The sequence below is a fragment of the Paramisgurnus dabryanus genome, chromosome 1, assembly GCF_030506205.2.
Source record: "Paramisgurnus dabryanus chromosome 1, PD_genome_1.1, whole genome shotgun sequence".
Lineage (NCBI taxonomy): Eukaryota > Metazoa > Chordata > Actinopteri > Cypriniformes > Cobitidae > Paramisgurnus > Paramisgurnus dabryanus.
This window is the reverse complement of record NC_133337.1, coordinates 35,251,616-35,260,375: the sequence shown is the minus strand read 5'-3', so window position 1 is coordinate 35,260,375 and position 8,760 is coordinate 35,251,616. Positions and strand designations below refer to the sequence as shown.

The 8,760-nt window shown below is 37.4% G+C and overlaps 1 long non-coding RNA gene across 2 annotated transcripts; it reads left to right on the top strand.

The window, feature by feature from the left end:
- The first annotated feature begins 456 nt into the window (after positions 1-456).
- On the top strand, positions 457-2,656 carry LOC135749957 (uncharacterized). Of its 2 annotated transcripts, none has more exons than XR_012337861.1 (3): positions 457-1,022; positions 1,322-1,480; positions 1,749-2,656. It is a non-coding gene; the product is annotated as an uncharacterized lncRNA (long non-coding RNA). The 2 variants fall into 2 exon arrangements; XR_010532535.2 differs by having other exon boundaries at positions 1,322-1,495.
- The last annotated feature ends 6,104 nt before the right edge of the window (positions 2,657-8,760 follow it).

Genomic DNA, 8,760 nt, shown 5'->3' with positions numbered 1-8,760 from the left:
ATCGAGACTCATCAGACCAGCCAACATTTTTCCAGTCTTCAACTGTCCAATCTTGGTGAGCTTGTGCAAATTGTAGCCTCTTTTTCCTATTTGTAGTGGAGATGAGTGGTACCCGGTGGGGTCTTCTGCTGTTGTAGCCCATCCACCTCAAGGTTGTGCGTGTTGTACCTTCACAAATGCTGTGCTGCATACCTCGGTTGTAACGAGTGGTTATTTCAGTCAAATTTGCTCTTCTATCAGCTTGAATCAGTCGGCCCATTCTCCTCTGAGCTCTAGCATCAACAAGGCATTTTCGCCCACAGGACTGCCACCTACTGGATGTTTTTCCCTTTTCACACCATTCTTTGTAAACCCTAGAAATAGTTTTGTGTGAAAATCCCAGTAACTGAGCAGATTGTGAAATACTCAGACCGGCCCGTCTGGCACCAACAATGCCACGCTCAAAATAGCTTAAAGCTCACATAACACACGTCTTTTCTGCCAATCTAATGTTTATCTTGGTTACCTGTAGAGAAGTATTTCATCCTTCATATGTCCAAAAAGTATTTTGTGTTGTCATATTTATAAAAGAAAAAACAGCCTTTCCGATTTTTGTCGGGAAAACACGAACACTTGAGGGCGTGCGGTGGACACTTGAGGGCGTGCGGTGGGCGGAGCTAAAGAGTTACGAGCATGCGCAGCCTTTGGATTGTAATCCGACAGCTGTGAGATCGTGCGAAATCAAACTTAAACTTGTTAAATAACTATGGCTTATAGTCAGATACAGCCTTACATTTATGATCCAGAATCGGATGCAGAGTCAGTAAATGACCAACAGGAACAACAGCAGCAACGATTACAACAGGACGTTTCTATCTGGTAATTAGTCATTGTTTGTTTACCCGCTGTTTGTTTGTTTGTTTTTAATACGACGTAAAACTTGATGTTTTTTCTGCATTTGTCTGTTTAAAAGGTGTAAATGTCATAGGTGCAGTACAATGCCAACTGAGGCAGAAAATGTTTGCTGCCAAGAAATACAACAGGTAAAAGTGTTTTTACTATAGCTTAAAAAATATTTGAGTTAATATGACATTGTATTTCTTTTAAATTAATTGTAGTTTTTCTTAAAAACTGTTATTATTTTAATAACATGTTTATATGTTATTTCAAATATAACAATAAAAATTGTGGGCATTATCCAACCAGAGATGATGAAATTAAGTGCCTGCATAGTACTTACCTCATTCTATAAAAAGTAACGTTGCAAAGAACACTTAAATTGTATAGATTTGTTACTGTAAATTACATATCTGACGTGATTTGTTTTTATATACTTATAAAGGTAAGGAGACGACTAATTCAAGCACCAACCTCTTTACAGTGTATGACAGAACATCCAGGACTGGAGGCCAACTGCCTGAATGTTTATACACTTCAAAACATAAACAACATTTACAGAGCAGACTATGGACCACTTAGGAGGAGAACAGAGGAGGAGAGAGTATTCAAGATAATAGTTACAAACATTTTACTGTTAAATAATAGATATTGTGTTTATCATCAAACCAAAACCATTTGTAGAAATATGTTTATTTCACACCAATATTAACATTGTATATATCCAAAATATTTGTTATTTTCTCTGTTATTTTTACAAAGACATAATATTTTAGTGTATTTATACACATGTGCATATATTAACCACAAAACAAGATAAGATTATGCATTAATGAGAACATACATTTACTAATTTTTCCATTTTTTGCCAGGCGTTTTAGGTATCTTGCCTATCGCAGTTTTGTTAGCTGGTGCTGGGGATATCTTGGCAGACATGTGCGCGTGGTCATTCCTGCATGTGTTTTCCTGCGGATTCGTCAGGAGTTTCCTGATGCTGGAGGGAACTACACTGGCTTCCGGCCACCGCTGGATTGAACCTGGAGACATGTCGGGCAATAAGATCCTCCTTTGCTGGCCTCTCAAACTGTGCTGATAGGTCCTCTGGAACAGGAACTTTCCGCAGATCCTCAACATAGGTGTCAGGGTTGTCAAATACCTCCGTGAACAGCAATCTCATCAGGTCACTGACGTATCCTGGCACAAAAAATAAAAAACTTCATAGCAAAATTTTTGAAGATGCTTGATGATACGTATGCATTAACAATAGTTTTAAAAATAACTTTTATACTTTTAAATACAAAAATGGGTGTTGTTTTTAATTCAATTTACCTTTCTCGAGGTGCCAAACATCATAGTACTGTTTGACATTTCTCTCCCTTAGATACTTCTGCACTTGTGGGTGGCGATCAGTTACAATATAGTCCACGTCTAACTGTTTGGACTCCAGAAGATCAAGACCTCTTCTGAGTCCTTCCTTCTCCATGTGTGCACTGCCTCCGACTTCGTTGCTCTATGAGAAATCATATCAAATTACCGATTGCCAAATCACAAAAAGCAGGAAGTATTAATATGAACTGGATAACAATCTTTACCTGTACTAGTTGAATGTCCACAATTTTATTGCTTTCCAGATGCATTAAAGTGTAGCTGCCATATTTCGCAGAATATCCTAAATAAAATATGTATTTTTTTTTTAGTTATTATAGCACAATTTGAACCTTATAAATTTCATTTTACTTTATCACGTTTACAAAGTATTGCCAACATACAATTAATGTAATGTTACAAATTACCTGGAGAATCAGCACGCATATCGCCACTCAATGCAGTTTTGCCCTGCTGTTGTAGCTGCTGGAACATGACCTGCTGATCCATCTTCCACTTGTAATAAATTGATGGTTCAAGAAACAATCGTGCATGCCTTCTGAATGTGTTGTATCCGTGTATCTGGAGATTCATTGCTCTGCAAATCTGTAAACAACATAGTACATGTTATGTTATGGGGTGTGTATTTAGCGATTTAAAGCAATCAGCACAAAATAATCAAATGAATACCTTATCCATTTGAATGAATGATGCACCAGTGAAGTACACTGCAGCTGACAATTGCAGGTTTCCAATCGGGGTACTTCCTTTCACCGGCTGGCTCTGCCACTTTCTGGTATATTGACAGTGTTCGCAGACCTGACTGAATGACACAAATGTCCCCATTCGACGTCGTTGGACATCGCAGTTGTGCTTGCACAAAGGACATGTTTCAAAAAGCTCTCTGAGAGAGTATTCAAAAACAATGTACTTTGTGTCAAGTGTAATCATAAGTGTCCTCCAACCCACTAAAAATAACGACAGAGCATAGAATATTACGGATAATATCAAAGCAAATAGGAGTAGTAAGAAAGCACATTTGCAAAACATTACCTGATTTCAGTATCTGCAGCAGAGTCACCAAGCTCATATGTGGAATCATGAGGCTGTGGAATATCTGAAATGTTTACTTCATCCTCTTCCTCGTCTTCTTCCAGCAATTCCATACGAGGCCGCTTAGCAGGTGTTGCACCAAGTCTGGATGTAGAAACCTTTATTGGTGTAGATGACAGCTGACTCCATGGTTCAGGTTGTGCAGTCTCTGTACCAACACTTACATTAAATACTGTAGCCTGTGTGCCTAAGACATGAAAATACATGTATATTATTAGATTACATTAACAATTACTCAACATAATAGACTTTACAAAGACAATGAGGCAAAGGTAGTAATAACTATTACATATTACATACATACATACCCTTGCTTCGAAAATGTCCTGTCTGTTTTGCAAAGGAGACCTGTGTGGTAGCTGTCTTTAGAGATGGAGCAAATGTACATTGAATGCCTATAGATTTTTTTTCTGGGTTGGCTTGGACTTCAACAGACACAGCAGGTATATGTTCTGTTTGACATCCCATGTGCTTGATTAAAGACAGGCTGGTAGGAACATGAGTAGATGTGCTCTAAAAATAAATTATATAAAAATAAGATTTTCGTGTGTTACGTGACTTTCACAGTAATCACATTGCAATGCTTACAATCAAACAGATGAGCGGTATAGCCTATTAGTCAAGGCTGCACTCTAAAACTATGAAAACAATAATCAACATTTACGTCTTGCTCTCCCTAGCAATTTTCAATTGCTGTTTACCTGGACTGGTTAACTTACTAGAGGTGAATTACGTTACTTTGAGCGAGAGGAATGGTCGGAGCAAACCATTTAGATTGTAATGGCGTTAGAATAAACAATTAGACACGTATGATTTTAATCAAAGCAAAATCCATTGTAATACACACAGTATCGTTAGATTATCCATAGACTTTTACTTCGCTATTTGTTTGTGTTGTTTACAGTATATGCACTTTTGCGTTGATTCCCTAGAAAACGCGTTAGATTTGAATTTACTTACTGCTTGTGGTTGTGTCTCCTGAACGGGGTCTTTTAAAGTTGGGACCGCTGCATCTCTCAATTGTAAACGATTAGCAAATCCGGCGTCGAACTGAGCCTTGTTTGTGAAGCAGTCGTCTCCAAAATGCAGTGAACAAACATAAACCCAATCGCAATTCCGTTGCTGTCCGGGAAAAACGAACTGCATCCACTGCTGTTTTAAGACAGGGTCACTTGGAAAGCTGAACAAGGTTTTCTTCTCCTTACATCCAAAAATGCACTTCTTTTGTCGAACCATCTTGATTAAACAAAGTTGTCGCGTGCTGTGCACTGATACCTGTGACCTCTCGACGGAGCAATGCTAATGCGCGTTCTCGCTCTCACTCTGATTGACGTGTGGGTGCTCTGTTCTGGGAGGAAGGGCCATATAAGGAAAATGGGGTCAATCAGTCGCAACGGATACCCCCGGTCGAAAAAAATTGTACGAAACTTGAATGAAAATGGAGGTGTGAGTTTGACCCAGAAATACTCTGTCACAAGCTCAAATGTTTTTTTGACACTTTGCTTATGTTAAGCAAGGGGATTACAACTCCTAAACTGTGTTAATAGGTCAGAATGCATGAAATAGCATTAAACCTCCCCTTTAAATCACCTTTCTTTCCCATTCTGACATTCAGTTTGGAGTTCAGGAGATTGTTTTGACCAGGACCACACCCATAAATGCATTGAAGCAACTGCCATGTGATTGGTTGATTAGATAATTGCATTAATGAGACATTGAACAGATGTTCCTAATAACGTACAGCGCCTTAGTTCCCAAGACCCAATCAGTATCAAATTCCTATCATTATTAAAATGCTTTGTTCTCTCTGGATATTTAAGGAAAATTTAGGTTTATTTTGAAATAAACCCCATGATTTTGTGTCCTTATGTATTTTAGTCTACTTGAGGAATCTTTAAACAGATCTCATGCACTTCTGTGTGTCGTCTTTTACCAGGTATGCAATGTTTTTATATGTTTCCTGTTCAATGAAAATACTATTGCATTGTATTCCTTGTTTGAATTTAAATTGCACTGGCTTTTGAATTAAGATTTTCTAACCTGGTTAATAAAATGTTATGTTTGACTTAATTCTGTGTCGCTTGGTAAATTGTTGACACTGCAAGTAATAATGATGTATCCTTTGCAGGGGTGCTGTAATGGGGGGGGGTAAACAATGACATATCTCGGGGCCCACGAGTAAGAGGGGGCCCAGAGAAGCCCCCAAAATTGTGTCGAGATTATGGGTGTGTGAGCCTGAAGTGGCCCAGATATAATGTGGCAAGTGTGGCCCACTTATGATAAAACACATTTGGGCCAGTTTTGGCAAAGATACGGCACAGTAAGCACTAGCTAATAGGTGTGTGAGCCTGAAGCGGCCTAGATATAATGTAACAAAACAATTAAGTGTGGCCCACTTATGATGAAACACATCTGGGCCAGTTTGGGCAAAGATACGGCACAGTCAGCACTAGCTTATGGATGTGTGAGCCTAAAGTGGCCCAGATATAATGTGGCAATTGTGGCCCACTTATGATGAAACACATTTGGGCCAGTTTTGGCAAAGATACGGTACAGTAAGCACTAGCTAATAGGTGTGTGAGCCTAAAGCAGCCCAGATATAATGTAACAAGTGTGGCCCACTTATGATGAAACAAATCTGGGCCAGTTTTGGCAAAGATACGGCACAGTAAGCCGTATCTTTGCCAAAAATTATTGAAAATAATTTTTTGCAATGCATACGTTTAAATGTTACGGTTAAAATGACTGCTGGTGGCCGTTCTTGTGTTAAAAGTGCATGATAAGGGAACTCAATTTTCTCCCCATGTTAGGTCAAGAAAACGCTGGAAAAAATAACAATACACAGTTTTAGTTAAACGTTCAACACTGCAAAAATTGACTTTCTTACTTAGTATTTTTGTCTTGTTTTCAGTAGAAATAGCTAAAAATTCTTAAATTACCATTCCTTTATTGATGAGCAAAATGACCTAAGTAAATGAGTCTAGTTTTAAGACAAATGAATATACAATTTAAGTGAAATTGTCCTTAAAACAAGCAAAATGATCTGCCAATGGGGTGAAAAAAAATTGTGAAATAATATTTATTTTTTCTTAAACAATTAATTCAAGTAAAATTTTCTCACCCCATTGGTAGTCAAAATACCATAAAAGTGCATGATTTTATGTAACTTAATATGAAAAAAGTATCAGCTGTGTTGGGGGCTCTGTCAAGATTCTTTTCATGGGGCCCAAAATCCTTAGCAGCGCCCCTGATCCTTTGTTACCGTAAGGTCTAAAATCAGGCTAGGATCGGCCTAAATCCAGTTAGGTAGCGAACAGTCTCACATAGCCAATTTATGGCAGACTTTTTGGCCAATGCCCACCAAGGTCATTTGACCAACATGTCAAACAACCAATCACAGTTTGTTTCATCTAGCATCATGTTACAGAGCATATAAATGTCCCCACAACAATAGACCAGCAGGCAACAAGTCATTGAAATAACCAGCTGCAACCGAAAAAGTTGGCAAGAGAGGAAAGCTACTTTAACATGTTACCAAAAAAAGTTAAATATATAGTGCAAATAAATACAAAATAAAAACATTTAGTTGTACTATTTCACTGTTAGTCATAATTTATACCACGGGTCTGTTGAATGCTGTATTCTGATTGGCTGAGAAATGTTCCGTGGGTATGCATTTATTTCTGATAACCGCACACCTATCTTGTCAAATGTCTTTAAAATAGGCACCAGAGCAATGTTTGTGGTAACCGTGGTATAAGAGGAATAATTGACTCCCATCCTTTAAATTATTTGAAAATAATGCATTCCCGCAGTTGTGCCGAATTGCACCTTGGGTGTGCATTATTTTCTTATAATTCAAAGGCCCATCGTCAATTATTCCTTACATAATGTATGTTGTAATGGTGTGTGTGTGTGTGTGTGTGTGTGTGTGTGTCATGTTTATGTGTCTGGGCCGCCACCAAAATGAGTGTGTATGTAGGTCAGTAAATTTGTTAAAAGCATGTGACTTGAGACTTGTGATTGGCTTGTTTCAGATCCACCTTGGGGCACAGCACTGTGTGCCCCAAACCCTCCCACTTATGATGTAAGTGAATCAATATTGTTTTTCATGTTTTTGACCTAATGTGATAAAACAAAAGATAAAACAAAGAGATCTGTAATTGAAATTAACAAATGCATACATTCATATATTATTATCCAATGTGAAAGGAAAGACTGCAATGCGAGAGAATCCTGAGTGGTTCCACCTTAGAGGCTAAATTTAGATCTGTTCCTCACAATTATATGAATTTTAAAGATGTGGATTACAGCGAATAAATAAAATGAACATCTTTTGTGAGTTTATGTTGTGTTTTGGTATAACTTTTGTTGCATAGAAGAATATTGCAAAGGAGAAAATGCGTTTTTGTGTGTGTAAGGGCAAACAAACTAAATATTACAAAATGGTTAAATTATTATAGAAATGTTATTCATTTTATGGTTTTAAAGTGCCGTTTTGTTTAACATTTTGTAATTCTCTGAAAGTCATGAACATTTAGGTAGTTAAATGTCTTAAATAAGTCAGAAAACATGTCTGAAAACATGTCATTAATTAAGTAAGAAACGCCAATGCCTGCGATTTTAATATTTATGAATAGGAATACGTACAAAATTTGTATGTCTGTAAAGCTGTTAATACGCAAATAATTAATGTATTAGTTCTGTATAAGTAAATATATAAAAATAAATGTCTGTTGAGCAGAGGCGATTCTAGGGTTAGAGCTTTAGGGGTGCTGAGCACCCAATGAGCTCCACTGCTACCATCCACTATTTTTTCCTACAGAAACCAATAATATGTTTATTGTAAAATAACTATCATTTTAACATTGGTTCAACGAACTCCAAAATCCAGATTTTTTGGAGACCTTTCAGGCATGAAAACGGGTCAGGGGTGAAAAAGATGAGAAGAAAATTACCCCTCTAGGGTCTGGGAGCATGCTCCCCCTTAGAACTTTTTTTAAAATTACATATTTTAAAGCATCAATCTGATGAGTTTTGAGATGCATTTTTTTGCCAACCTTTTTATTTCTAATTAGTGGCGAGCTAGCACTTTTTTCCATTAATGCCATATTAAAGTCTCAGGACAAAAGGTGGGCTACACCAGCAGTGTGGGTATGGTTTTATGTGGATATACAGTGTGTCGTTTTAAGCCTTTGTCAAAATGACAAATCTCCTAATTTATAACTTTTATGCCTACAACATATGGTAGGTTTATTAATAGTTTGTTAATTTGCAGATTTTCTTTTAACAGTCCTTTAATTGAACCATTACCTTTACTATATGTCTAAAGCAAAACACGTGTGACTCCTGCACTAAGGGTTAAAAACGTTATCCCCTTCATATTAATCTACATGTGACAAACTA